This window comes from Narcine bancroftii, chromosome 8 (genome assembly GCF_036971445.1).
Source record: "Narcine bancroftii isolate sNarBan1 chromosome 8, sNarBan1.hap1, whole genome shotgun sequence".
In the NCBI taxonomy this organism is placed as follows: domain Eukaryota; kingdom Metazoa; phylum Chordata; class Chondrichthyes; order Torpediniformes; family Narcinidae; genus Narcine; species Narcine bancroftii.
The window spans coordinates 25,093,836-25,121,092 of NC_091476.1; the positions used below are offsets into that span (position 1 = coordinate 25,093,836).

Here is a 27,257-nt window from a genome sequence, read left to right on the forward strand (position 1 = left end):
TATTTTTCTGCCTTAATTCAGGCTCCAACTGATCAAGTAGAGGTCTGGTCTCTGCCAGGAGTGTGCGATAAGATGCCGCTCAAGAACAGATCACCTTTTTCCTTTAAATCGCCTGATGCTACAGATTGTTCACATCGGTGATCACAGAAAAAGGTCTCCAACTTATATTGGAAAAGGAGAAAAAAATCTCCAGTTTATGTTGGGACTTATCTTTCATGGTGTTATTTCTGGTGCTTTAATGCTGCTGGACAAGTTGTGCCATTATTTAGAATGCAAGTTTTTAAAAAGAAATTATTGTTAATTAATAACTTTAATTTCCAAATTTTATTAATTTTTGAAAACTGTCATTTAATTTTATAAAATGTTGGAGAATAAAATTAAGTACCTTATTTAAGAAGAATTTTACTTGGTGATTTCCTGCAACTTCTTACTCCTCTGGATATAAAATAAATGCTACTTTCCTTTTCCTTCTGTACATCTCTTTTGCCGTGCTTGGAAAATAGATGATTGAATGATGAAGAGATGATCCAGTTTTGACTCTTCCTGAAGCATGTCACATCAGTGATCATTTCCAGCTGCCATCACACTGAATGTGAAAATGGACAAGGTACTTCTGTTCACAATCCATATCAATCAATGTTCCTAGACTTTCTCTGCATTCTGGCACACTTCTAAGAAAGTAATTATTCATGCAAGGACCACTTCCAACCATAGTGAGTGAAAACTCCTAACTACAAATATTATGGAGCAGTTTCAGTGAAACACATTCTTCTAGCTTTTTTCTCAGTATTTAGAGACACATTCAGGAAAGTCACATTGTACTCCTGAAAAAACTATTGCATCTACTTTGATTTTAATGAGGATAAGGACTTGCTGAGAGTGCCAGATCAAAGCAGACATTGACAGTGTTGATGTATCCATGAAGGCTGTCACAAATAACTTGGCCCTCTTAATGAAGAGGAAAGGTTTCCTCTCCCGCAGGATTGCAGATCATGCAAAATATTTCCTGTTGGTGAGTGTGTTTTCATTTGGTATTCTTGACACCATCTGCTGGCACTGCCATTTGGAATGATTCCTGAGAAGACAAAAGTGAACCTTTATTCCCAGACTGCTCACACCATTGCATTCTCCATCTAAGCCAAGTGAGTCTCGATATAGCCACAGCTGCTAACATTTTAAGATCATCATGAAACTGCCAATGGCCTCCTGCAGATGAGTTTTCATTCTTTGCTTTGGTCTAGGCATTTCTGGCCTGACAGGTGCACTATCAGACCAAATGAAGATGGCAACTGATGCACAGTTCGTGTAGCAGTTAGTGCAACACTATTTCATTGCCAGTGATTGGGACCGGAGTTGGAATCCCACGCTGTTTGTAAGGATTTTGTACGTTCTCCCCATGTCTGTGTGGGCTTCCTCCAGGGGCTCAGGCTATCTCCCACCATTTGAAATGTACTGGGGGGTTGTAAGTTATTTGGGTGTAGGGCAGCATGGGCTCATGGGCTGAAATGGCCTGTTACCAGGCTGTATGTCTACATTAAAATGTAAAAATTTAAAAGGAGGAGCAGAATGGAAATGTGGTGCCTGAACACCATGAACCAGAGCCTGGGAAACAGTAGAAACAAGCTATTGAGGAGATGACCTTGAACAACACATACAATGTCATCTCTCAGCTGAATGGAGAAGAAAAGCAGTGTTGTACAGGAGGTATTAGACTCCATCTTAGAGGGGACAATTCTCACAGGAGTCCCCTAATTCCCAGCATGATCTGAGAGGCCCTTCCCACAATCCAACCATGACTGCCTGAAGAGTACTTGTATAATTGGACAGGAAATCCTCTCTGAAACATAATCCCTCTGCTGCTACTTCACGTGTAAAAATAATAAACTCATAACAAATTAATTGGTGATGTAATTACTGAAGTGGCCCTCGGAAAATGTACCTTGTGGGGACGTGATATTTATTTCTGCATTGTTCTATGGAATGGCCATTCTCATGCCTGGAAGAGACAATTGGAGCCACTTCCTGACGGACATTATCATGTCTGCTGGCCCTTTTCACATACAAGACTTCACTCCTGCAATCCATTCCATTGACCAGGATAGCTATGTCTTTTTGAGAACATATGGGAAAGCTTTCCTTTTGCCTGCCCTCTCTATGCACCATGGCAGCCATAGAGTACTTTGCTACTAACTGGCTGCCTTGCATCACACCTGATTGGCTTCAGCAGAAATGGACTCTTTTGCACAAACTCACTGTTGATTTACTCCATTCTCTTTGTTGGGACTGTGATCTGATGCATATCCTATTGCTTTTCATCTGATTTCAGACATTCGATTTCTTCTCAGCTTCATTCAGTGAAGAACCAACCCAATAGTGAATGCATCTAATACCTCAGAACCAAATTCTGTCTAACCAGCATAAATTTTGAAAGATGATTCAAAAAGTGATTCACTTAAACAAATGATGTTTTCATTCTATAATTGGTATTAAGAATATGAAAGGACCTTAACTCACCATCCGATCTCCATTGTTCATAGCTGTGGGATTAACACAAGACAGGCAAATGAATCATACCTATATCACCTGGTTGCTATTATAATCTCTCAGACTGAGTCAGTGAATCATCTGTACACTTCACATAAACTTTGCATATCCACAACATTTGACAAAATTCCAAAATCATTCAGTGTGTTTCACCTTTTATCAAACATAAGTGTTTAATATACTCACTTTCTTAAGTTAACAAGAAAATTTTTTACTCTCGCAGTAAACAGATAAGACAATAATGTGTTGAAAATGAAGATTTTACGGACATCATACAAGCCAGCTAATTAATTTCTGCTCCTGTAATATAGGTTTCAGTACAGGGGGATAAACTGAATAGCAGAGCTACATCTGAAAAAAGACATAAAAGAACTGGTCCATCCAGTCTGCCCAATCCAGACAATGTGTTGATTACAATCATATCATCTCCTGAGGACAACACAAAATTGGGAAAGAAAAATACTCATGTTAACTCAGAAAGAAAGACTTTGGGAAATTTTGTTCGATCCCCTGAAGGCAATCAAATAAATTTCAGGAAACTGAAATGGTAATTGATATCCTTACTTGTAACTACCCTCCACCAATCTTCTTGAACGAGAAACATACACTCCAAAGGACTGAAATAATCCTGTTCTAATTGATAATATATTTTAGTGGCTTTGTACAAGGATTTTTGTTACTATATATTAGCTAGCATGAATGTAGATTGATCACTTATAGTAACTGGCACATCACAGTACAAAACATGTCATAGAGGTGAAGAACTTTTGTTTTACGTTTACTTTTGGAATCTGAACATTTCTTGTAATCATTCCAGAATTTCTGGTACTCTTGGCTATGTTTTTCCAGGATATCAATCCATTTCAATAAAGAGCTAGCACCATAGGTCCAAGTTGAAGTGGGATGAGATTTGCAGGAGAAACTAAACAGTTCCTATGTACCTGCTTCCTTTATCCTTTCAGGTGGGAAGTTGTTTTTATCGAAGTAACCGGGATGTGTAATTGTAGAGCATTTTGTAAATATTGTGTACTGCAGTCACCGTGTATTAGTGATGAGGGGAAGAAAGTTTTCGGATGCCAATCAAGCAGCCTCTCTCTCTTGGATGCTGTGGGTATCTGCTGCACTCTTCCCAGCAAGTGACGAGTATTCCAGCGCACTCCTGATTTTTACTTCATAGAAGAGGGAAAGGTTTTAAAGTACAGTAAAACCCCTGGGAACTCGCACCGTTAGATGCCAGATAGGTGTACTTTCTGGTTTCTTGAGACTTACTTTTACAATGCCCAACTAATACAGCTGCATTAACCCTTTGGACTCCAACCATTTTTTACCTTTTGCAATATATACTCCAGACTGGATCCATGGGTAAAATTTCATAGTAGTAAAGTACAGTACAAGCCAAAATGGAGTATATGAGCTTGTTGGTTGTATTGGAAAACTGGGACATAGAGTCCAAAGTGTTAAGAATAAATAGTTTAAAAGACAAAAAATACTATACTGTACATACACTGAATAAACTTCACTTGCATGTATATATAAATCTTAAAGCATTTTACTTTATTTTCAGTCACATTCTTTGAAAGCATTTAATCGTTGCTGTATCTACAAGTTCCTCTCCCTCCATGGAGCCAACTGAAGGACGAACAATAACATTATAGATAATTAATCCCCCTCCTTCAAGTTTACAGATAAAGCCTCTGAGCGGAGCATCTCTTACTAAACAGGGATAAGGAAACACTTTAAGAGAATCACTCCAATGGTGAGTGGCATCAACCAATTCTTCATCCTCGGTGATGCCATTGCTCCTTCACACGTTTATTCAAACAGCTGCTATGAGCAAAGCATGACCAAGGCTCTCCGCTGGCTGAATATTTGCCCCCATCTTCACCAAAGGTTAGGTGTTACTTCAGAGATCATTTACTTATATAATTTTAAATGTACATTTTTTCCTATCATCATATTTATTTATCTGTTTGTTTGTCTATCTATTTATTTATTTTTTTCTCGCGCTTTTTTTGCCAATTGCTTGAGGCTCCACTTGCTTGAGTTCCAGATACCAGGAGTTTTCACCTTTACTAGAGGTGGGAAAACTCACCACAACATATCCAAACTCTGATCCTTTCTCATTGCCTTTATCTTCTGATATGACGATCCTTTCCCTTGAAAGCCAGAAAAAAAAGAACAAAAACTATTAAAAATACCCCAAATTTCCATTTATATTTTTATTATCAAAAGCCAATACAAATTTGACTCACTTTGTGAATATTGTTTTTAGGTATTGGACAATCATAATGTGTACAGTTTGTTTAATTTTCAGATTTTTAAACCTTTGCTTGTCCTAGATGACTGGAAGATGGCAAATATGGTATTTTCATTAAAAGATAGCAGAGATAAGCCAAATAATTACCATCTAGAGAGTCTACTCACTTTACACTTACGACTGTATGGCTCAACATGTACAAATTTGCCAGTGATAACATGGTAGTGGGTTGTATAAAGGAAGGGGATGAGTCAGTATACAGGATGAAGATTGAGAACTTGGTTGATTGGTGCACCACAACAACCTTGTACTCAATGTCACCAAACCTAAGGAGCTGTTTGTTGACTTCTGCAAGGGAGAGCCAGAGGTATACAATCCAAGGTGACTGGAAAACAACAAAGGTGGTACCTCTATTAAAAGACAGCAGAGATAAGCCAAACCATGCAGTGTTATCATAGGATTACTAGACTAATTTTACAAATGTTCTTTGAACTATAGGTACTCCCTGACTTATGACCATAATTGGGACCAAATCATCAGTTGTATCATGATATGGACATAAGTAGGAATTTTGGCCATGCGTATGGAGTACTGAAATCTTAAAGCAAACTTTAAATCCATGCTTATCTTGTTAGTTGGTGTCCTGGGGGTCTGTAGGCTGGGTGCGGTCATCTTGATTCCTGTGTGCATGCACGAGACTTCAAATAGCAGATGCGCGATGGGTTTGCAAGGGTTAAGTGTCCTAACGATATTGAATTCACGCCCTTAACTCTCCTGCGTGTGCCCACCGAACTCCAAAACATGAACTCACCACGCAAGTACCAACCAAAGACTAGCACCCGTGCAGAGGAATAAAGCTGGCCATGCCCAGCCTACAGACCCCAGGGCACCAACTAACAAGGTAAGTGTGTGCACATTTTGTCTCTTCCATGCTCTGTATCTTTGTTACACTTTGTCAAATACAACTTAATCTGAGTAAATTTTATATTTTTTCTTTATATATTTAAAAAAGATTTTTGGTCGTATGTGCGGATGGACGTAAGTTACATAGGTCGCAAGTTGGGGAGTATCTGTACTTTAATAGATGTGAAAAGTGAAATTAATTATGGTTATTTAAAAAGCTCTTGACAGGACTGCACTGAGCAATTGTACAATATTGTTGCCATCAACTGAAACTCACTGATTATTTTGTCACTTACAATTTTATTTGAAATTTGGACCTGGCTGACAATCCATGGCAAACAATAGGCAGTTGATGTTTCTCATCTCAACACTCCTAATGAAAGGCTGAGGCTCGAAAAATCAACTGCCTATTCGTGGATCCCACATGACCTGCTTTGTCCCTCCAATACTTTTATATGTCTTTCCAGTTCTCCAGTATTTGAAAATTCCTTGTTTATATCCTGCATTTACTCCACCAATTACCTCCATCCTGCCTGAAATTCATCCCCAATCTTTGATTTCTATGACTGTTTGTTTTCAATCCATTCTAACAGACCTTCTCCAATACCTCAGGCTTTTAATTTATCCACTAGCCTCCTGTAAGGCACTTCATCAAATGCTTTTTGGATATCTAAATGCTCTATGTTGACATTTTGTGATAGTACAGATCTATCACTAATGTACATAGTGTATATAGTTACTGTATCTAGACTGTGCTTACAGCGATTGGCTGAGAGCTAAGCCACGCCTACTGTCTGGGCCTTAAAGTGTTGTGTCCCTAGCCAGGTCGGATCATTCCGGACTGGTCGGCCACCTGTGAAGAGCTCCTGTCTTTTGCTAATAAAAGCCTTGGTTTGGAACAACAAGTCTTTGATTCTTTCGACGAGCTCTACACATTCCACCTAGCAACTTTCCCTGCTGCAGTCTCAAAGAATTTGAGCAAATTTGTCAAACATGATTTTCCTTTCATAAAGCAACATTAGGTTTAGTTATATTCAGTTTCCTTAATGATGAACTATTTGCTCTTTGATTTGTGTCTCCATTGTCTTGCCCACTGTAGCTGATTAACTCACTGGCCCATCTATCTGCCTGCCTTCTACCTTTCTCCTTTTGCGTGTATGCATCAGGAATTACATTGACTTTTTTCTAAATCTCCTGCTCCCCTCCTGGAATTCAGTGAGTTGAGTAAAAGTTCAACCAATGGGTTCAACCAATTCCTTCAAAACCCAGTCCTTTGAGTCCTGACGTCTTAAACCCTTGAGTTTCTCTAATATTTATCTCTCTTCATTTGGAAGTTTTGCATTTTCTACCTCATGACTTGAAATTAGTGTGTGCCATATTTTGCCAATGTCTCATCAGTGTAAAGACTACTCCAATGTATCTGTAACTCTTTATTTAATGTTACTAATTCTCTAGACAAACTGCATTTGCCTCAGTCACCCTCTTCCTAGTTGTACATTCACAGAAACCTTACTGTTGTTCTTGTACAACAAGCAAAGATTCTATCAAATTAACTTTCTTTCTTCCTATCAGTTTTTTGAGCTTCTGCTGCTGGGTGGTGAAAGCTTCTCAGTTCTCTGGTCTACCACCAGTCCTTGCTACTGTTCAACTCAACATTATCCTTTATTGGCCTTGTTTTCATGAAATCTCTCTCTTGCTGAGTATCTACCACTGAGCTGTCTCTGAGGTTGTTTAGCCCATGTGCTGTGCACCTTGGTGCCATCAGAATTGCCTTTGTTAGATGAAAGACACTGGTCTCAAAAGTATTTGCATAGTTAGTAGATGGTGCCATAACATGAATGGTTACAGATTGAGAGCTGAGAACTCCATATTATTCTGTATTTCGTATTTTCTTACAGTTTAGAAGGGAGCTATTGTGTCTATGCCAGTCACCATAGCAGTCCCAACAATATCATTCCTTCATCTATTCTCCCACCCATAATCGTCATCTCCTCTGACTCTCATAACACTCAACTATCCAAGTGTAATTTATTTGCAAATATGAATATTATGGACTGAATCGGCTTGTTTTTGAGCAGGGAATTTTGATAATTCCCTTGCAATTGCTGTGTTTTGACATTTTATTAAGAGCTGTCTTCTCGCTGCTCCATTGGTGGTCACAGTACCTTAAAATTTAGTGAACTACATTGTTTCTCAGACCAAAGGAGCCGATGGTGTTTTTAAATGAAAATACTTCAACCACGGGTCTGTGCTCAGCTGTGTCCATGAGGGGTTGCAGACTCTGGGGAGCAATGGAGCAGCACAGGGCACCAGAAACAGGGAAAACAGCCCCTGTTAAGAAACAGAGGAGACAACTCTATTGGACAGTGACCATGGCAATGGACAAGCGAGGGGCTCAGTGGCTGAGGTACCCACACAGTCTGTGGATGACCTACGATTGGGGAGCCCACATGGGGGCTGCTGGAGAACCAGGTACCAGAGCTGGCATTCGAGAAGGTTCTGAGTGTAAGGAGGACTCCCAAGGGCCCGTGGGCACTGAAGGCTTCCTGATCGTATTCTAGGTTTTGATCTGGATTGTCAGTGAATCAAATAGGAGTCTGTGCGGCTGCAGAGGCTGCACGAGCCCTGGAGGCAAATCCAAGGACACTCCGTGACTTTTTTTCTTCCTGTAAGGCATACCAGGTGACCCTAATGGTGTCTATTTGCCTTACAGCAGGCAGAAGGCAATTTTGTGTAATATTACATGTTCTGTACTATTTCATGACGATAAAGGAATCTTGAAGCTTTAATCTTGAATTTATTTGAAATGAAATAATATGAATCTTAATTGCTTAAAATATACCAAACAAACAAAATCTGGTCAAGAACCAGTTAGAACCCAACTGACTTTAAATAACAGTGATATAAGTGTGTTTAGCAGGTTATGTGGCAACATGCACATGAATTAAGGATTAGGCTGTTATTTTCTGTCACTTTAATTGAAGTTGCGTGCCATTGTGTGTATAGCTGTATTTGCTCCAGGCTGTAGATTCATTTAGATTTTCTTGTCAAGACATGTTCGCCATACTTTGGCCCAGTTTCCTCAGAAGGCACATCCCTTTACCTACCTACCCAAGTTAAATATGAAAGAGAATAAGAGACAAACCAAAGCAGATCTCTTGAAAAATTCATTGCTTTTGATATTCTGATTAGATGTAATTTGTCGAAAGTTTCTCCCAGTTTCAATGAATTCCATTTTGCAAAAGTGAAGCTAATTATGCATATTTAATTTTAAATATGATCTTTAACATTATAGGCCTTATATTATAATATTATAATTATATAATAACAATATAATTTAATACAATTATGATGAACTTGAGATCATTTATTACACACTAAACTTCACATGAAAAAAATTCTGGTTTGTTTTTATAGAAGCAGGTGTTTGATAATTAATGGGTAAGATCAATTTTATCAGGGTTTTAAAATAGTCACTTTTTAAAAATGTTCAAAGATGTAATCTTAACGGTATGTTTCATTGAAATTTGTAACTATAACCATGTCAGAATGTCAGCACTTGATGTCATTGCTCGAATGATGACAACTGGTCTTTGCATAAATGCTAAAACTCAACTCAGTTGTGCCATCTATTCCCTGCTTCCCCACAGGCATAAAACTTTAGTCTTTGTAGTCGAGACTAGCATAGAATGACTGTTCTGACCTGAACGTCTTGGTGTAAATATCATTGAAGATGCTATATTAGCTTTTCATTCCAGACAATTTGATCAAATTTAAATTCTTCTTCTGGATTTGTCCCTGTACCTTGTCATCAATGCAGGCATCTAGATTGCTCAGCCAACATTTCAATGATTATGCCACCATAATCCTAGAGTAATTAAAAAGATTGAATGAGGTAGTAGTTAATTTTCTTAAACTGCGTACTGAAGCACAATGGCTGAGATTCCCTTACAATAACTATTTCAAAATTCGGTTTTTAAAATAATAGTAATTTTTATAATATTTATTTATTTTCATCTCATGAGATTTTCATCTCATGTAAATCCTAGTCTCTATATTTTTCTCTAAATTTATAATACAGATACTTTCCAACTTGTGATCCATGCGACTTGCTTCCATCCACAAATACGACCAAAATTTTTTTTTAAATAAAGAAAAATATAAAATTGACACGGATTATTTTGTATTTGACAAACTCTAACAGGGATGCAGGGCATGCAAGAGCCAAAATGTGCATATTTACCTTGTTAGTTGGCATCCTGGGGTCCATAGGCTGGGCATGCCCATCGCCATCTTGATTTCTGCATGCATGCGCGAGTCTTTGGTTGGTGCATGCGCAGTGGGGTTGCATATTGAAGTTCAGTTGGCACATGCGCAAGAGCTAAGGGTGCAAAATGAATAACGTTAGGGTGCTTAACTCTCATGCATATGCCAAGCAAACTCCAATACACAAACCCACTGTGCATGCGCTAACCAAAGACTCACGTGTGCACACAGAAATCAAGATGGCCACGCTCAGCCTATGGATCCCAGGATGCTAACTATCAAGGTAAGCATGGACCAGAATGTGGAAATATTCACCAAAGTTGATCGACAAATTCAGGAAGCTTTAAGTTGATGTTGTTAAATCTACAATGAAAAAAAAATTGATTAAAAAATTTGATTTAAGACTTCGGTACTCCACGTTCATTCTGCCCATTTTGAAATACGACCATTCCTTTGGCCCCAATTACAGTTGCAAGTAGGGGAATACCTGTAATTCAAATTTTTCACTTTCTTTCTGCTGGCTTCAGATTGTTCTCTCTGATGAACTGTTCACCCGCCATGAGATATCACAGATGCTGTGTGTGGTAATTTCCATAAGGAAGATACCAAAGAACAACTCACATTGTAAGAAGAGAAATCTACAGCACTGCTTTTTGAAATTTTGTCAACTGGTTTCTTTGAGGTAGAAATCAATGTTCGGCATGATCTTAAAATAATTTTACATGATAATTTCTATAGTTATAATAAATTTTACAGGAGCCACGAGTTATCCCTGTTCCTCACTGCCAGCAAGCTCAAACTTATCCAGAGTAGTTTGCCAGTAGCAACTTGTAGTTTAGATCTAATTTTTTCCCTATGGTAATATTTGATATGGTAGAAGGTTCTTCACATGTGGTGGAGTCACATGTGGTGGGAGGAGGGGTTGGGCAGAACAAGCTCCATTCACAAAATAGTTTGACACCTTATGGAGCCAGGGCCCGTGCTGGGCCAGCTGTTAAAGTTGCCAAAAACTTTTAATGTTTCTGACATGCAAATTATCTAGTGGAATCACTAAAATCTTTAAAAAATCATAAATTAAATGTTATCAAAAATAATTATAAAATTAAATTAATTATGTTACTTTCCCTTTTTACTTTCTCTTTCTTATTTATTTAATTTTATATTGACAGTGGTATAGTATTTGAAGTAAAGTTTATTTCTCTGAGTAACAAATTTATAAAACCATAAGGGGCTGATTCTGGCCATTTAAACCCATGCTGCCCAATTAGACCCAAATTATTTTGCAGGGCGGGAGGGTGTATAAACTTCTTACAGACAGCGTTGGATACGAACCTGGATCACTTGGGTAAGCACCTGGGTGCTTACCGTGGTGATCGTGATGCCCATCTTTTTCTATAGAGAAGTCTAAAATGAGAGGGCATAGCTTTAAGATGGGCTGCAGAGTAGGCACAGTGGTTAGTGTAATACCTTTACAGTGCCAGTGATCAGGACTTGGGTTCGAATCCCATACTGTCTGTAGGGAGTTTGTACATTCTCCCTGTGTCTGTGTGGGTTTTCCCTGGGGGCTTAAGTTTCCTCTCACAATTCAAAACATACCAGGGGTGCAGGTTAATTGGGTGTAAATTGGGCAGCATGGACTCATGAGTCGAAATGGCTGCTATGGTTCTGTATATCTAAATTTTTTAAAATGATGTGGGGGTAAGTGGGGGAATTAAGAGGCATCTTTTTCACACAGAGGATAGTGGGCACATGAAATGAGCTGCCAGAGGGATCTGTTCACATGGGTACAATTACAAAATATTTAGACAGTTACAAGGACAGGAAAGTTTCTCGGGGATATGGGCCAATCTCAGGTAAACAACTTGTTCGCCAGGGACAGACTGAGCTAAAAGATCTGTTTCTGTGCTGTAGAATTCTGCATCTCTATAAATGGGAATACAGACAAAGCACAGAGAGTTACCTGATATTAGACTGGATAGCAAAAGTTAAAAAAAACAATGGAGGAAATTGCATCCCATTAATTTTAAAAGGTGTGATTTACGTTAAAGCATTCTGAAAATCAAGTCAAGTTTATTGTCATCTGATAGCACAAGTACATCCCGACGAAACAGTGTTCTCCAGTCCTTGGTGCAAAACACGCAGACCCAGAACCAGAGATAACACACATACAGACAACAGTACATATGCAGAACAAATATTCATATATACAAATAAATATTGTTTTATAAATATGAGTCTTGGATGGTTCGTGCGAACAGTCATTTGGTTGTTCAGCATTCTCTTCAGCGCTTGACGTCCTGCTTTGCGGAAACTGCCAAAATGTTTGGCCTGGAAGTCAGCCTGAAGAAAACTGAGGTCCTCCATCAGCCAGCTCCCCACCATGACTACCAGCCCCCCCACATCTCCATCGTGCACACAAAACTCAAAACAGTCAACCAGTTTATCTATCTCGGCTGCACCATTTCATCAGATGCAAGGATCGACAATGAGATAGACAACAGACTCGCCAAGGCAAATAGCGCCTTTGGAAGACTACACAAAAGAGTCTGGAAAAACAACCAACTGAAAAACCTCACAAAGATAAGCGTATACAGAGCCGTTGTCATACCCACACTCCTGTTCGGCTCCGAATCATGGGTCCTCTACCGGTATCACCTACGGCTCCTAGAACGCTTCCACCAGCGTTGTCTCCGCTCCATCCTCAACATCCATTGGAGCGCTTTCATCCCTAACGTCGAAGTACTCGAGATGGCAGAGGTCGACAGCATCGAGTCCACGCTGCTGAAGATCCAGCTGCGCTGGATGGGTCACGTCTCCAGAATGGAGGACCATCGCCTTCCCAAGATCGTGTTATATGGCGAGCTCTCCACTGGCCACCGTGACAGAGGTGCACCAAAGAAAAGGTACAAGGACTGCCTAAAGAAATCTCTTGGTGCCTGCCACATTGACCACCGCCAGTGGGCTGATATCGCCTCAAACCGTGCATCTTGGCGCCTCACAGTTTGGTGGGTAGCAACCTCCTTTGAAGAGGACCGCAGAGCCCACCTCACTGACAAAAGGCAAAGGAGGAAAAACCCAACACCCAACCCCAACCAACCAATTTTCCCCTGCAGCCGCTGCAACCATGTCTGCCTGTCCTGCATCGGACTTGTCAGCCACAAACGAGCCTGCAGCTGACGTGGACTTTTACCCCCTCCATAAATCTTCGTCCGCGAAGCCAAGCCAAAGATTCTACTGCAATACCAGTGATAATCAGGAAGCATGATGCACCTTCTCGTTCAGGGCAGTGAATCATTAATTGTGATGGATAAGCGAAGGCAAAAATTTACTGAGAACCCACGAAACCCATTTTACTAAATTAACTGCAGTGAATTGTGGAAGGTAACATTCCATCACAATTTCTAACATGGTTTTTAGTGGTGGTGGAGTGAAATACAGTATTGCAGCATGATAGCATTCTTGCACAAGTTTGAAAGCTTTGTATGACAAAGGGAAGATTAACTATAGATTACCTTTCATTTGAACCAGTGTGGAAAGTTACTCTGTCAGATGCCACAAGAAACTAGTTCATCAGGTCGTCATGTCATATAGCATAAAAACAAGCCCTTCTGTCTGCTAAGTCCATGCTAGTCATCTAGTTCCGATCTATACAATACCTATTTTCCAATAACCATCCTTCTTTAAGGGTTTAGATTTCTTGCTTTTTCAGTGCTAGTTCATTTGCTAGTTCTCCACCCATCTTACCAACTCATCAGTGGCTACCCTTCACATTATCAACAATATCACCAAATTTTATATCATCTGTGCATTTGCACATCAAACCTCCTATATTCTTAACCAAAGTATTCATTAATGTAACATGCAGTAAGAGTCCCAGCAGAAATCCCTGTTAGTAATGCACATAAACACACATCCTCTGCCAATTTCAAATCTAGTTTACCAAATTGTCCTCAATATCACTGGATTTTACTTCTTGGGTCAGACTCCCAGGTGGGACCTTGTCAAAGGCCTTACTGAAGTTCATATAGATTACATCAACTACACTACCATAAATGACACAATTTATCACCTCCTCAAATGAAGTGTTGAACAGATGTCACTTAATTAGGCCATGCTGTCTGCACTCTGCCTTTTCAAGAATATTTAAATTCTGTCCCTCAGAAAGTTTCTCCATCACTGATGTAAGATTCACTGCCCTGTAATTCCTGGCTGCTTTTCTTGAAAACCTGCACCATTTTAATCATTTCAACAGGAGGAAGATTCCCAGGGAAATAAGTACATTCAGAGTTAAGTATGAACTTAAATCTATTTTATTGTATGCTTTTTGAGATTTTAAAATATTTAACACTTAATTTAAATTTAAATGTAGACATACAGCATGGTAAAAGGCCCTTTCGGCCCATGAGCCCAATTGACTTATAAACACTGTACATTTTTGTAGGGTGGGAGGAAACTGGAGCCCCTGGAGGAAACTCATGCAGACACGGGGAGGACATACAAACTCCTTACAGAGGGCGCTGGATTTGAACCCTGATCGCTGGCACTGTAACATTATTGTGCTAACTGTGCTACCCTTAATGTTGTAATTGTTCGTATTTAATTTTTTTAAATTTGAAAATAATAATATTTTTAATGTTTGGAATGTGATATTCAAACTTGCTTTAAAAAGATATGAGAATTCTTATCAACATATTTTGAAGACAAAAAGGGACACTGTCCCCATATGCAAGGTGGTTTTTATCCCTCAAGCACCATCACTTATTTTCTCATGAATACCCCTATTGCTTACATCACGTCCTTGAATACATTTCAAATTTTTTAGTTGGTTGTAAAGATGTTTTGACATAGAGGTGTTCTGAAAGGTATAATATAAATGTAAATGATCTTAACAGGATTACAGTGAGTTCCTGTCATTGAAATAAAATTTGAACAAAGAGAAGGTGGGAGGACTCAACAATCAGACAGCATTGATATTTGCTTGTTAATTGCCTGAGCAAGAAGTAGCTAGTTACTCGAGTTAAATTAGATTTTCATGAGACAAAATATATTTCTTTCCATTATTCATGGGGTTCCACTTTTTACTGTTCTGTATTGTTAAACTTGTCTTTTATATGTGTCCCTTCCCACTCCCACTTCCTCTACCTTTTATTCCCTTGAAACATTTTACATTTTTGACGTCTCCATGATTGCTCCCATAATTTTTACATGAACAAAATTTACTTCTTTGTTTGAGGATTATCTTTAACGACACATCTGAAATCCTTCTTCCAATCCATTGTTGGACTGTTAAAGATGATTACACTTTTTCCGAAATCTGAAATCTGAAATCTGAAATCTGAAATCCCAGTTTGTAATGAAACACTGCAGAGCAAGTGCTACATTTTCAGAGGTACCATTTACAGTATCTACAGGTAGTGTGGCCCATATGTGCAACTTTCAATATCAAAGATGTTATGCCCCAAACATATAAAATATATTGCAATGCTGTCTTCATATGAGGGGGAATAATTCATTTTAAATGTTCTAGTTGGAACAAAATTATATTGTTGCTTAAAATCTGCTATTGTATTTAATAGCATGCAGTTCAATTAACTGTCCATTTTATGCAATTGCTTTGGTATTGATGGCGTATTCTTTCTCCAGAATACTCATTATTTACGAAGGTCCTCATTTAAAGAATACATAGTTCAAGACATATCACAAGATATGACAACTGCTGTTAGTGAACCAAGGCCACTCCTGACATGGTGTTCTGAACATTTCTGTGATAGCAAAGAAAATCTGTTTCTTCATACATTCAAATCTCAGTCAACTCATGAAATCTTGCAGATGAAATTTAATGATTATTATTGTCAATGCAGTGACTTTAAAAAAAACAATCAATCACTGAACTCACCTAAGGAGTTAAAAATCAGAAATTGATGAAAATGTTCAGTCCGTCGGACTTCAATCATTTGGGGAGAGAAACAGTTAACATTTTGCTAACCGTTGGCATGGGCAGCATGGCTAGTGTAGCAGTTGGTGAAAAGGATGTTGCAGCGTCAACAATCGGATCCCAGGGTTCGAATCCCGCACTGTCTGTAAGGAATTTGTCTGTTCTTCCCATGTCTGTGTGGTTCTCTAGTTTCCTTCCACCATTCAAAATGTACGGGCGTTGTAGGGCAATTGGGTGGCATGAGCTCATGGGCCAAAAGGGCCTGTTACCATGCGATATGTCTAAATTAAAATTTTTACATTTTTTAAAACTTAAAAAAAAATTTCAGAACAAAGAGTATTTGTCAGAGCTAGATAGTTCTAATGAAGGGTCTTTGACCAGAAGCATTAACTCTGATTCTGCTCTCATGGATGCAGCCTGACCTGTTGAGTGTATCCAGCATTTTCTGGTTTTATTTTAGATTTACAGCATTTGCAGTCATTTGATTTTTGCAAAGTTTCTTCGGTGACTTTTTGATATCTGACCCAGTCATGCCACGTATAAATCATTGTTTGGACATACACGTCGATAATACTGGACAACAATTTTTTCAAAAGGTTTGCTTCCTGAAGAAAAACTGTGGATTATCATGGGCATCTTCAAGCCGATTTCAAAGATCATTTCAAATTTTATGTGTCACGTAGGAAGTTAGAGAAACATTAAATAAACTTTTATTGAATTTAGCTTATTTAATTGAATAATGATGCTAGTTAACTGACCTAAAAAATGTTTTGCTACTGATTCTTGTTTGTATTCAGCGTCTGATACCTCTCATGTCAATGTCCAACAATAGTTGGCCAGCACAGATGGATTCCAATTGCCCTGCTTTTCAATGGTTGCAATGTCCTGGTGAAACCTTTCACCATGTTTTGTCACTGACTGCACCAAGATCAGCAGGGAAGACGTCCAAGTGTGCATGTTGAAAATAAATTTTCAATGGCATGTTACACTTCATGGTTTTGTCTGCTTAAAGTAGACTACAATATGAGAAGAAATCACAAAAATACGTTGTATCTAAAACATGGTACATGAGAAGAGCATTTTAAGGTCATTTTCATGATCAGCTGCTCCAAATCCATAAGATACACTCAAAAATCTTCATTGTCAAGTGTAATTCTTAGATATTGGCACTGATATTGAATCATTCAATATTGAATCATGTCTGCAACATCTTGTATTCTAATTTTGATTTTGGTGTAATGATTTTTGTTCTCAAATTAAAAACATTTTACAACATAATTGGATATGCCTGCTAATACTCAGTTCACTGAATATTCTTTCTAAGTTAGTTTTTCACGGAAATTACTCAGTTATCATTTAGTATTTGGTGAGCAGGTTGGATGTATCATACTAAGTTGGTTAATTATCCAAATGCAATGTGCTAAGACATCAAAACATTATCCTGCTTGAGGAAATCTCCTTAACATGTCAGGTAGTCTCAACAAAAGTTGTAATCATTCAGGTCGATCTATATTTCTGAATACATAATAGAGTTACAAAATTTTACAGCATTGAGTGAACTGCTCATTGCTCCTTATAGGGGTTATTTGAATCATATCTGATATTTATCTTATTATACAGGTGTGTCTTGTTCAGTTTCAAATTGCCATCAAGTTTTCTCTAGGAGGCCAAGAATGGGTATTTGTGTCTTTATTTATGCAGGGTTCTAATACTTCAGAGAGCACCACCATCAATGTTAATGTGATGGTACCACTATCTACAATGCAAATTGTACTGGAGAGTTTGTTTCCCACATTTATCCATTTACCACAAAGCAATACCTTATGTTTAAAATTATGTTTTATGTTATATAAAACTTGATACGTGCTTTCATGGTAATGGGAAGAGACTGAACCTGAAGATAAAGCCAATTACATCAGTTTTGTGTCAAAAGAACAATGTTTTGATGTGGCAATCAGGCCTGTATTTTGATGATAGTTTTACTGCTCTAAGTTTGAATATTCTCAGCCCGAAACTAGACAAGTGAGTTTAAAGTGATTACGTGATTAATGTGTATTTTACACATTGCATACCAAAAAGCACATTTTTGTCTTATCTGGGGATAAGTCACATAATGTTGTTTGATTGAAGGTGAGGCTTTTGCTCCCCTGATCTCATGCAAACTTGTGTGTATGTGAGAGAGAGAGAGAGAGAGAGAGAGAGAGAGAGAGAGAGAGAAATCATACATTTTGCTATTCAAGAAAAGATGCTAAGATAGTCTGCTTTGCTATAAATATATGCCTCTAAGTTTATTCAACATGAGGATTCTGTTCAAATGATCGTCCCTAAGCTATCTGTTTAATTTCACTTGCTAGTCATTTCTCCAAAAACCCTTTCTACCTTTCCTCAAAGATTTTGCAAAACCCTTTAAATTAAATGGTATTTTAAAAACAACAAATGCAAACACACTGTACATGTATATGGTAATATATGGTAACCTATGACCATGTCCTCCTTTGGAATGGCCACCCTAATTCTCACCCCCATACCAGACAGTTATGTAGCCTGTCAGAATGTTCTCCATTGTACATCTATAGATATCTGCAAGAGTTTTTGGTGACATACCAAATCTCAAAAAAACTCCTCATGAAGTATAGACACTTTCTTCATGATTGCAATGATATGGAGACCAAAGGACAGATCTTCAAAGATGTTGACACCCAGGAACTTGAAATTCTTAACCCTTAACACTGCTGACTCCTTGATGAGGACTGGTTAGTGTTCTCCTGTTCCCCTTCCTGAAGTCCACAATCACCTTTGGTTTCACTAACATTGAGTGGAAGGTTGTTATGTCACCACTCTCCTGTTCACTTCCTCGTTGTCATCTGTGATTCTGGCAATGATCATGGTGTCATCAAAGATGACATTTGAATTGTGCTTAGCCACACAGTCATGGACGTATAGCAAAAAGACCGTTGACTAAGCAGCATCCTTATGGTGCTGGTATTTAAGTGAGGAGGAGATGTTGGCTTCAGATTCATACTGACTGTGGTCTTCCAATGAGGAAGTCAATGTTCCAGTTGTAGAGGGCAGTGGAGGCCCAGGTTTTAGAGCATGTTGACCGGTGTTACGGAGTCCAGAGGACCCCCAAAACCAGCAGCAATAGATATGCACCACAACACAAAGGGGTACTTAAACGAAAGTAGTTTTTAATTATATTTGGACAAGAAAACAATTTAAGTAATAAGTTAAAGTTTGAAATTCAGTAAACCTATAAGAGGACATTTGAAACTGCTAATAACGTACTGTATTGATATTCCCCATATAAGTTAATAAAGGTGCTGTCAAAGCAGTTTGAAATTCAGTAAACTTGCTTAATCTACTTAATCCTCCAATACTAGCGCAGGTGTGTGTAATGTGTATTTAAGATTAGAAAAATTCTTTGGATCACAGTCCAATCTCACTGGTTGCAGGCAATTCTTGTACTATGCACAGAAGTTAGCATTAACAAAGTTCACCAGTCTTTGGTGCTTAACAGGCAAATGGTTACCACTCAGGAGGGTTCTTGTTGGTCTTCAGAGATAGATTCCTTTTGTTCTAGGACATCCGCAACTGATTCCTTCCATCAGTCTTGCTGACAAAACTTGCCCCCTTCAGGGTTCTCCAGATGATCCTCCTTATTTCAGGTCACCTTTCAGACAGCTAGCCTTCTCCTTTGACCAGACAGTCTTCTAAAGTTTGCCAGCTTTGTCCTTCTGGAACTGATTTCTGTCTCCTCTCTCTCTCTGTTTTCACACCCTCCCGCTCTGAGAGCCAAACTGTTCCCCTCTGCCTGCAAAAAAAAATCACATGCTCTCCCAGGCCAGCTGTATGTTGATACGTTGTTGCTCCTCTGCACTCTGCAAAAACTCTGTTTTAAAATGACTGGCTTATTGTTTCCTACATTCTCTCTTCCTTTTGAAAAAGCATTATATTTGGTATTTTCTAGTCTAATGGAATGTTCCTCCAATCTTTGGAAAATTAAAGCAAACAGATTAACTACATCCTTAACCATTTTTAAGCCCCCAGTGCATCTGGATCTGAAGATCTTATCATTATGCAGCTCTATCAATTCATATGTTACCATTTTCAGATGATTGTAATCTTACAATCATATTCCTCCCTTCCAATTCTCAATTACAACTATTTCTGGCATGTTATCTGTATTCTCTAAAGTAAAGAATTGCATTGAATGTGTGTTTAATTCATCTACCATCACCATGGTTTCCATTTTAAATACCTTTTTGCTTTTTTCTGAACCAAAGATCATTCTTCTCTTTTTTTCCCCAAATCCTCATGACATAATAATGGATAAAGAGAAGGCTGATCCTGTCATTTGCAAATATCCAAGATGCATAATTGCCCTCTCCACTTTGGTATCAGCTTACATTCAGAAGGTTACAGTGCAGCAATTTTTGAATTTAGAGGGTTTTATTAGCCAATACTGTAAGTGTCTCTGATCCAACATGATCTGACCTTTTGTGTCAATATTACTTGTTTTCCCCTTTGAAAATTCTTTCATGTCTCTGAAGTTTTTTAGGATCTTCTGAGGAACTTTAGAAGAGATCATCTCTGTTACTCTTATGTAATCTATTTGTATGACGTTGAAACCGTGGCAAACTTCTGCTGATGTGCAGTGAGAGGTGTGCTGACCAGCTGCACCATGGCCTGGGCACTGATACCTCTGAGTGGAAACCCTTGTAAAAGGTAGTGGACTCAGCCCCAGTGCATCATAGGCAAAACTCTCCTCACTATTGAGGAAATCTACATGGAATCAAAGATCCACACCACATAGGACAAGCTCTAATCTCACTGCTGCCATCAGGAAAGAGGTATAGGTGCCTCAAGACTTGTACTACCAGGTTCAGGAACAATTGCTACCCCTCCACCTTCAGACTCCTAAACAAAACACTCAATCAGACAGAGACTTATTTAAGAACTCTTACTTTACACCTTATTTTCTGTATTGATCAGTTTGCACTTTTGTTTGTTTAAATTTCTGTCTTTTGTATACATATCTTTTCTTGGGAACAATTTTTTGCATTATCGATAAGTAGAAATTCTGCCTGGCAGAAAAAAGAATCTCGGGGTTGTATGCGATGTTATATATTTAGGACAATAAATCTGGTTCAGTTTCATTACCTGATGATTTGAAGTTCAGTAAACAAGAAATTGTGCAGTTGCTAGCACGAAGTGAAGGTCTCAGGCCCCAAGTGTTGGTTACCCTTTACATCCTATGGCTGCTTTGTGACCTGCTGAGTTTCTCCTGCACCTTTGTGTATTGTACTTGCATTTCAGTATCTGACCTCTTTATGATCAGTTTCAACAATTGTTACTTCTTCCATGGCTTAGATCAGGGATGGCTAAACCGCGGCTCATGAGCCACATTCTCGTCTTTGACATATAATGTCCAGCTCAAGGAAGTATGTCAACTGAGACAGAAATTGTATGAGCCAGAGCTTACAATGGTAGTTTTAGTGGATGTGGCTTGGGATTGTAGTTTATCGTATGTGGCTCTTACATTAAGCAAGCTTGCTATTTACTTGGCTTAGATTCTAATTCTCTTTGGCAAATTAATATCTCCTGTTTTACCCCTTTAAGGCATGGAACAGTTAACGGTTCTAAATACTTTGGCCTGATCCTAAGGCAGTAATAAACTGCTTTGACAGCATCTTTATTAACTTATATGGGGAATATCACTACAGTATGTTATTAGCAGTCTCAAATGTCCTCTTATAGGTTTTCACTTCAGGATTTGGAGTTCTTTAAACATTCATAATTCTGTGAACTCTGTTAATATGGCTGGTGCCTAAAGCTATTTCTGTTACAACATCGCAGAAATCAGATTCTGGAATGTGTGAATTCAATAGAAGTTGTCAACAAGAATGCAATTAACTAAGATAGATAGATAGCTACTAAAGAAGGGGAAATGTGATAGACCATCATGTGGAAAGAAATTAGATGATGAAGTAACGATCTCTCAACTCCAAATTAAGCCATCTTTGACTAAGCTAAGAAAGCCAAATAATACAAAACCGTAATTTCAAAAATGTAGTGAAATTTTGTGACTGAAAACCCACTCTCTATGAAACAAAATAAAGTAATTACTATTTCCAGTCATTTTGTGTAATTCCTCTTCCTAGTCTGAACTTCTCTTGCATGTAAAGTTGCAGTTATAAAGAGGTACAGCATGGAATCAGGCTTTTCTGCCCACAGGGTCTAAGATGTCCATCAACTACCCACATATACTAATTTGACATTAATTTTCACTTTTTATTCTGGACAAATTCAAATCAAATCACCTCAAGATTCTACCTTTCTCCTATGCTCTAGTTGCAATTTATAGTTGCCAATTAACTTATGTCTTGGGGGTGTGGGAGGAAACCAGAGCATCAAGAGGAAACCCTTGGTCACAGAGAGAAAGTGAAAACTTCACACAGACAGTACTCAAGTTGGGAATTGAACTTCCATCTGTGATGGTGCAAGGCAGTGCCACCAGGTGCTGCATGGCTGTGACACCTGAGAACTGTGCCTCTAAAACTATCTGATGGGATTTCCGTGTTATACCAGATTAAATTATGCAAATCCCCTTTCAATCCATCATCCACTCTGATTCTTGCCCCTTCTACCAGTGGAAAGAGTTGTTTTTCATTCATTTGTTAAGACCATTCCTGATTTTGAACACATTTTTCAAATAAGTGTTCAAGCTTCTCTGCCCCTAACGGTCATGTTCTCACTGTTGAAGAACATGAGGTGAGATGGGTGCTTAGAGGAGTGAACCTAAGGAAAGCCACCAGCCCCGATGGTGATGAAGGAGTGTGCAAAATATCTCTCTGAGGGCTTTACAAAGATTTTCATTTGGTCCCTATCATTCCGCCAAGGCTGCTACGAAGAAGGTTATCAAAAGCCTCAACAACTATTGTCCTGTTGCTTTGACACTGGTTATTATGAAGTACTTTGAAAGGCTGGTTTTGCAGCACATTAAAGCCAGTCTCCCACCCACCTTCGATCCACACTAGTTTTTTTACAGGGCTAATAGGTCTACCGTGGATGCTATTGCCACTGTTCTTCACTTAACATTGACACACTTAGAACAACAGGGATGCTATGTGAGGCTGCTTTTTATAGACTTTAGTTCTGCTTTTAATACTGTTATTCCAGGCAGACTGGTTGGTAAACTTGCTGACTTAGGATTTTCCAAATGGATTTGTCTATGAATCAAGGACTTTTTAACAAACCGTTCCCAACTTTTTTTTGTTTTTATTGTTTTATATGTTCTTGTATGTTGTATTTACGAGTATGGCGGTTGCGTTTTTAAAATTTTGTTGCATTTTCTTAGGCAATGGCAATAAAGCATTTATTTACATAAGAAATGACCCCACTGGACAAATCACGATGGATTTTCTGATTATAACCAAAATAAATCTATTGCAGAATTTACATGAGATATAGAATTAAATTCAAAGTTACTCCAAGAAAAGGCACATTTATTCTTTAAATATTTCCCTTTCAATTACTTAGTAATTGTTCACAATATATTGAAATTTATCTGCAAGGCTTTGCTGAAAGGGCTGGTGGATGGATATAGCAATTTGTTCTGTATGGAGCAAGCACAGATATGATGGGCCAAATGGTTTCCTTCCTTTCTGTAACTATTCAATGATTCTAAATATATTTCTTGCTCTGTCTACAAAATGTGGGCTTTGCTTTATGATAGTACCGAAAATAGTTTATACTATGTCGCTAATCTATATTAAATCAAGAAACAATTTAATGCATCAATTCACAAAATCAGGTACACCTGCTGTGTGAATATGTGCAATTTCTGGATTAAAGAAAGTAGGATCTATTTGCATGAACACTTCTTGAAAGAAAGACATCATACTAGGCCCTAACGTAGTTAGACATTGAATTATTAATTACCAGGAACCGTCCAGGTGATACCAAGTTTGGAAATCAAGTACATGCATTTGGGAATATGGAAGTCCTTAATTAGCTAACCACTCTCTGAAAGACTTTTATTTTCTTCTGCACTTGGATACTGGGCAATTCATGAATTTCATTAACACCCCATTAAAATGTGGCATTTCCAAGACCATCTGCAATTTCAGCAACTCCATTCATTTGAAAGCAATGTTGTGCGGGAAAGAAGCAAATGCTGGTTGTTTATATTTTTGAAAGAATTGACTTTGTGCTTTAATTTAAAAAAAAATAATTTATCAAATACAGTTATTCACTTTACGTCTTTTGTTGAGTGGGTAAAATTTTACCCATAACTCCATTTCAGGCTTGGGTTTCAGTAGTGGAGAAGACAGTAACATTTGAAGTTCAGAAATCATCCAGACACAATTTCCTAGAATGCAAGTGAGAGATTATCTAGTTTTAATTGTTCAGTTTCTAGTATATCTCAGAGATGGTGAGCATATTTATAGCATAGATGCTGGCTGCTTATGTTCTGACTGAAATGTCAACCTGGTCTTTGTGGCTTCAGTTGTCACCTGAGGAATGGAACAAATGTGTCATTATTCTTAGTGTCAATGACAAAGTGCATTTCCTAATCAACTAGTCAATTAGTGCTATTATTGGCTCTATTAGGTTCATGGTCAGTGAGAGAGCAACTTCAATTATTCTAATATATATCATGGAAGCCCTGAGAGTTAGCAAAGTTAAGGGAGGTAAAGCAGGAAGTAGTAAAAAGATGTTGTAGTGAAAATTGTGAGAATGGAAGAGAGGAGGATATGCAGAGGTAGGATGTAGGAGATCCCTGAGATGTATTTATTTTACTGTGAGGATCGTAATAAAGAAGCTGGATGAGCTAAAGGTGTGGATTAACATGTGGGATTATGATGATGTTGCGAGACTTGGTTGAAGGAAGGTTGTGACTGGCAGTTAAATGTTCCAGGATTTCACTGCTTTAGATGTGACAGAGTTGGTGGATTAAGAGGGGGAGGTGTGGCATTACTTGTCAGGGATGATATTACAGCAATGCTGAGGCAAGGTAGTCTGGAAGGCTTGTCGAGGGAGGAAGTGTGGGTAGAGCTGAAAAATAAGGGTGAGGTTACTATTATAGGCCTCCAAATGGGGAATGGGAACTAGAAGAGTAGATGTCCAAGGAAATAGGTGAGATGTGCAGGAGAAATAGGGTGATGTTGGTTGGGGATTTCAATTTTCCAAACATAGATTGGGAAACGCAGTCAATAAAAGGGCAGGATGGCTTAGTATTTATGCATTGTGTTCAGGATTGCTTTTTTGCAGCAATATGTTGAGATGCCAACTAGAGGGGGAGCGGTATTAGATCTGTTGTTTGGGAATGCAATGGGGCAGGTGACGGAGGTAAGCGTTGGAGAGAACTTTGGATCCAGTGATCATGGGTCCATTAGCTTTAGCTTAATGATGGAAAGGGATAGGTCAGGTCTGAGGTTGAAGGTCTTCGAGTGGGGGAAGGCCAGATTTGGAGAAATGAGATGAGATTTGCAGAGAGTTGTGTGGGCTGATCTTTTTGCCAGAAAGGATGTAGAGGAAATTTGGGGGGTTTTTAGAGGTTTAATTTTGAGAGTACAAGATCTTTATGTTCCAGTCAGGCCGAAGGGGAAGTCTAAAGGTTTGAGGGAGCCGTGGTTTTCTGGTGAAATTAAGAAGTTGGTTCAGGACAAGAGAGAGGCCTATACCAAATATAAAAAACAAGGGATTGAGGAGATATATGGTCATTACTTAGATTGCAGGAAGAACCTTAAGAGGGAAATTAGAAAGGCAAAGAGAAAGTATGAGGAGTCCATTGCTAATAAGGCGAAGGTGAATCCTAAGGGTTTTTACAGATATTTGAACAGTAAAAGGAGGATTAAGAATAGAATAGGTCCACTGGATGATGGGACCGGTGTACTATGTCAGAAACCGTATAAAATGGGAAAAATATTGAACAATTTTTTCTCATCCGTAATCATGAGGGAAAGGGACATTGGGCTATACAAGATAAGAGAGGCAAAGGGCTTAGTTATAGAAAGGATAGGGATTAGTAAAGTGAGAGATTTGGAGCTTCTAGGGTCAATTAAGGTGGTTAAGTATCCTGGTCCTGATGGGATTTTTCCTAGGACTTTAAGGGAGGTCAGGGAACAAATAGTGGAGGCACTGACAGTGATTTTTCAAAGATCACTGGAGGAGGGTGTGGTATCACAGGATTGGAGGATTGCAAATGTTGTTTCATTATTCAAAAAAGGCAGTAGGTGTAGGCCAAGCAATTATCGGCCAGTAAGTTTGACTTAGGTGGTGGGGAAGGTTATGGAGGGTATTCTTTGAGATAATATATATGCCTATCTAGATAGGCAGGGATTGATTAGGGACTCCCAGCATGGGTTTGTAAAAGGAAAGTCATGTTTGACGAACTTTGTTGAGTTTTTTGAGGAAGTGACAAAAAAGGTGGATGAAGGTAGAGCGTGGATGTGATCTATTTGGATTTTAGTAAGGCTTTTGATAACGTTCCACCTGTAAGGTTAATAAGGATGGTTCAGTCACCAGGAATTAGTAAAGATTGTGACATGGGTTCAGAGGTGGCTGGGAGATAGACAGCAGAGAGTCATGGTGGACAACTGTATGTCAGGTTGGAAGTCTGTGACAAGCGGGGTGCCTCAGGGATCGATGCTGGTCCCCTTGTTTATCATTTATATTAATGATTTAGAGGAGGGTGTGGTTAACTGGGTAAGCAAATATATGGATGATATGAAAATAGGGGGAGTGGTGGATAGTGAGGTAGATTTTCTTGGATTACAGAGGGATTTGGTTTGTTTGGAAGAGTGGGCTGAAAGATGGCAGATGGAATTCAATGTAGACAAGTGTGAGGTGTTGCATTTCGGTAAAAATAACCAAATAGAACATATACAGTTAAGGGGAGGGCATTGAGGCACGCAGAGGAGCAGAGGGACCTGGGGGGTTATGGTACAGAGTTCACTGAAGGTGGATTCCCATGTAGGCAGGGTGGTTAAGAAGGCATATGGTATGTGGCCTTCATAAATCATAGTATAGTGTTTAGGAGCTGGGAGGTGATGCTGCAGCTGTTTAAGGCATTGGTGAGGCCAGGATTGGAGTACTTTGCTTAGTTCTGGTCTCCAAATTATAGAAAGGATACAGATAAGGTGGAGAGGGTGCAGAGAAAGTTTACAAGGATGTTGCCTGGCTTACAGCATCTAGATTATAAGGAGAGATTAAGGAGACTGGAATTGGAATGTAGACGACTGAGAGGGGACTTGATAGAGGTATTTAAAATTATGGAAGGAATAGATAGACTAGACATAGACTCTTTCCCCTGAGGGCAGGGGAGGTTGGAACAAGAGGCCATGAGTT

At 38.7% G+C, this 27,257-nt stretch overlaps 1 long non-coding RNA gene across 1 annotated transcript; it reads right to left on the reverse strand.

The window, feature by feature from the left end:
• Positions 1 to 391: 391 nt before the first annotated feature.
• Positions 392 to 10,033, reverse strand: LOC138741686 (uncharacterized). Its single transcript, XR_011343661.1, has 4 exons — positions 9,948 to 10,033; positions 4,637 to 4,700; positions 2,515 to 2,537; positions 392 to 1,075 (listed from the first exon to the last, which is right to left on the reverse strand). It is a non-coding gene; the product is annotated as an uncharacterized lncRNA (long non-coding RNA).
• Positions 10,034 to 27,257: the final 17,224 nt, after the last annotated feature.